Raw genomic sequence first — 4,892 nt, 5'->3', positions numbered from 1 at the left:
TATGTCACGCACCACTGCTGCGACCGATTCGGATTCACTGATTTCATTTCCATTTTCGCCACAGTGAAGTGCGCAATTTAGTCTAGACTGGGGTGACTTTGTTTGCCAACTTTTATCGATCGATAGTACCTCTATGGGGTGACTTCATTGAAACCTTTTCACCTTGAAAGTCACGGCTAAAAGTCATGCACATGTGGATATCTCCTGCCAGAACTACATTATTCATAACTGACTGTGGTGGGGAGGGTTGATTCAACGTGAATGTTTAGCTCCAGTTGAAAAACGGTTGAAAACTCGGTTGCTCCTTCGTGCCTAGAGATTGAGTCAGACACATCGTAGTGCACTCAATTGTGCACCTGAGGAGACAAAGGGAATACCTCTTTGCCCAGACCACACTATATTTTCTAGTCTAGGTGTTTCAGATGTCAATACTATGTACATATTTTGAGCTTCTTCGCCGCCGACTTTCTTTTGGCTATCTTCAGACGGAGTTAAATCTGTAAGAACATTAGATTCCAGACGCTGCATTAGGAAGGTTAACTGGATCTAAACTCAACATTCACAATATAGACTCGAAGATTGCTATAATTTTGAATGTCAGCCTGAAATATCGGTTTAACGATTCCCAACCAAGATATTTTTAAAGAATGACAGGATTTGAAGTCAGTAACTCACCTACTCTTGTGCGAGCGAATCACTTGACACTGTGCAGTGACATTCTTTGTGCTCAATCTTACCAATATGGACTTACAGAGGTTTTTGTTGTTTTTCCGTACAATTTGTTCTGTTGTGAAACTTAACACAGGCGAGATCATCGCTACAGTTAGAAGGAAAGGGTACGTTCCAACCCTTGAAACCTAGTGATTTATATTTGTACCACATAAGGATAGCAAATATTCGAAAACATGTTACCCTTTAAAGTTATCCATCGTCTACAACAAACTTTAAACAAGGAAAGCTATTTCACTCCAGCCATGAAAGTTGTTACTTAACACCCAGATTATTTCATTGTTCCAAACTAACTGATCAAATACCTTCTGCCTTTGAGTTTCAGTTTGAAAAAACTAATATTTTGGTAACAATTTTATTGTCAGTGGTGTTGATTGCTTACATTCCAATAATATAAATGGAAAATGTAGGATGATAGGAAATTAAAGGTATGATATGAAGGACACTGGCATACCCGAATTAATCGTGTAAATGTTCCCTACGATTCACTGCTTACGTTAAATCGTTAGAATTTCAATAAATTTCTCATCATATGGTTGTTAAGAATTCATTACAATTTATACAGGCATTTAAAATTATAAGACTTATAAAATTAAAATCCGTAACCTAACATTTACATTTTATACCACTACTAAATTACTTTGCCTCTTATTTGACACATTGAGGGATCTATGAAAGTGTGAACTTACATCTAAGTAATCAATTTGAGGTGTTATGGTATTTAAACGTCTTTAAGAGTCAATAATAATAAAATAACAAATTATACTTGAAAGAATTGTGACAGAAATCGCATTCAACATTTTTTCTGTGTAAAAAATAACCCATACAACGTACATTGTCTTAGGAAATTTAAACTTACTCTTTGATGTAACAAATAATGAACATGAATGTCTCAAGTGGCAAGTATTACGTTGCGAGATCTGCAATCTGATCCCTCCCTCAGGTAGATAACTAACCTAACACAGACTTATAGCCTATACGAGGTTAAAGTGAACAAGTCATATAAGTCCTTTGTGACACTTAAAAGTCAGGAATCATAGTAAACGTAGGATTTCAGACATAAGCCTTGGTTATATGTTATAAAAAGTTATGTTATACTTTGTTGTAATATACCACTATGGCAAGTGTTTGAAATCATATTATCCTTTCAAACCTTCCATCGTCAACATGTTGTGTTTCAATTACATGCACAATATTTATTAAACATACGCTTAATACAACTGCCAAGTATTATAGATTGAACTAAAGCAGACAAGGTCAGCTCGCAACGACCAACCAGTGACAACTGGCCAGTGGCCAATGACAAATCGACAGCAGATACAAGATGGCAGCAAACCGCTAAAATAGCAGCCCCAGATCTACCATGAGAATTTATATGTTACTTGGGCAAATAAGTGGTGACTATGCTAAATCAAAATGTGTACTTAACTTCATAAGAAGGCCGACGACACTGCTCTGCTGTAGACAGCTGACTCGCACATGAGAGTAATTGTTTACCAATACTTGATGAAGCAAGTGCTGTTCTATCAACACAGTCCTCAACAGTACTCTTTATATTGGCAACAACACGTCGTGTTGCTAACTACTCCGACAGTCGCTTAAAGTAGTTTTTGTTACTTAGGTTGTTATATGTAGACCCTTATATTTAATTTCAAAAATTGGTAAAAAATTCTCTATCTACAGAGATTATTTATACAACCGATTTTATGCTTTGTAAGTATGATTTCTTTTCGATTTAACGTGTTTTATAATTAAACCTTTACATGGAATCTAAGTACCCAAATTCCATCTGGATTTCCGATCTGCCAGAAAATACTTCATATGTTCGAGGTAGAACAGTTACCAATCAATGGACTGTACCATATAACCGATTTGCATTCAAGAAATATCTAACTCACATAAACTTTGAGTACTAATGTAATATTGAATTTTAATGACCAATCAGGTGATAATAAATTGGGTAGTGGATTGAGAATCATTGCATGAGTAATAAAATGTGTTTTAGAAATCAGCTGTTTTAAAATTTAAAAAAATCTCTAATAAGCTTAACATTGGAATTTTGTCCGGGGCAGAACAATTTATTTAAAAATGTAATAAAGAGTTTTGAATTGCCAAATATGTATGGACAATAATTGTTTTAGATACGGCACCTTAAAACGCCGTAAAAATCTAGAGATTATGTTATTAATAATAACCAAATATGTGGATTATGTGCTTGTACATAATATCTACACAATTAACAATTTCATACAATTTTACTGTAAGAATAAATGAGCTGTAGCTTTCAAATTATGGTCCTGATGGGGCAATATTCAAGACCATCGTTAGAATACATGATTTACTTCTAGTTAAAAAAAAAAACTCAAATAACACGTAAGTCTCGTGTTATTTTAATTGGGTTTGTTTAAGAATTGTCCAATGAAATATTAATCAGCGTAACGAAACAATACGATCCCTAATTGAATAACATAATAACCATAATAACCTCCCTAATCTTAACCATAACGTGTATTAAACTAAATGAGGGTTGGAGGTAACAAAAATACGCTTCCTCACAATAGTGAGAGAACAATCAGTTGAGTCTACAATACAGAAGATAACCACCTCGGGTTTATCAGAGAGAACGGGGCTCTTATCGCCTTGACTCAAATATCGGTTATCGGTGCAGTTTCAACACAGATGCGGCTTCTGTGTAGATCTAGAGCTGTACACAGCACAAGAGCGGTCCTGTGTCTGTCTCTTGTACACAGTCTGGGGGCGGGCGGCGCCGAATTTGATGTTGGCCCGGTCGTTATTAAATACGCAGAGAAATCGTTTAGAGTAACGTAATCGATTTCATAAACAATCGAAGTATTTTCCTGCAGACAGAACAGTGGCCAAGAAGGTTTCACCACTCTCTACGAGGAATTGCAAGCATTTAAAATGGGAAATTTAAATAGCTATTTTCTAATCAGACAAAAACATTCTCAATATGTGGAATTTTCACAGAATTTACGTGAGTTACAGCTTCAGGGAGTGACGTATTTTTATTTATTTTTTTGTAATTATTGCAATTAATTATTTGCAAAATAATAAAACACGTCACTCCTTCCAGTCATACGTCATGCACATACTGTAAAAAGTTCCTAACCTTAGCGACAACGATTTTTCTTTTGGTCTCAGATAACTCAGGATTCTGCTTCAAATACCTCCCACTCTTCGTAGAATACTAAACAAATTGTCTGTTTTCAAATATGAAACATTGGAAAAAAAAATATTCCAACCGGAAACCAATTACAACCCTTACGATCTTAAGTGGCTTTGGTTGGAGATGAGCTAGTAGGAAGTTCCAATCTCAGAGGAACTTACAAGAAATATTTCAGAGGAATCCTTAAGGACACGATAAGTTTACATTGGCTCCATCAGTGTCACTTGAGTTAATGTACATGCAATGACAATATTTAAAGGAAATTCAAAGGAATTTTAAACTATAGAGGTTCGTCAAAACCAGTTAAGGCTGTAGTAAAACGATCCCGAGATGAGTATTAATTATATATTTACAACTAACCACACCCCATAATTGAAAAACAAGGGCATGAAATGTTTGGGGTTCAATATAAATACCAGCAGCTGGTTCTTAAGGTCTTAAATGGTTTTGGTGAAGATGAGCTGAGACAAATTCCAGAGAGGACTCTTTAAGGACCTGATAAGATTACATTGGCTCTAATGGAATCCCTTCCTCATTCCTCGTCGCTTAATTTAGACACAATGAGAACTTAGAAGGTAAAATAGTTGTTGTAAGATATTTTTACAACGGATCATTAATTCCATAAAATGAATACGTTTTTCTGAGGAAATTCATTAAGGATAAAAGACGACAAGAAATTCCTTGCTTTTTCTCCCCTTGTAACGTTAGAAGCTCTCAGAAATCCAAGCATGCTCGAGTGTGAGCTGAAGTTTGCACCAAATGTAGCTCGGTGTAAAACATTACGATTTGATTCGTCTGACAAGGCCGTGCTGACAGATGTGACAACCCCTGAGTGTTGTCGCTCAGCTATCAATTAGCGATGATGACCGCCCCACACGTCCCATTAGCGGCTGTCAGTGCTGACAAGTCGGGGCGTGAAGGGGTGAGGGGGAGGGTGTCAAAGATTTACCTTGGTCAGCGGGTAGCACGATCCGGA

This window comes from Homalodisca vitripennis, chromosome 5, assembly GCF_021130785.1.
Source record: "Homalodisca vitripennis isolate AUS2020 chromosome 5, UT_GWSS_2.1, whole genome shotgun sequence".
Taxonomy (NCBI): Eukaryota; Metazoa; Arthropoda; class Insecta; order Hemiptera; family Cicadellidae; genus Homalodisca; species Homalodisca vitripennis.
This window is presented reverse-complemented; position numbering follows the sequence as displayed.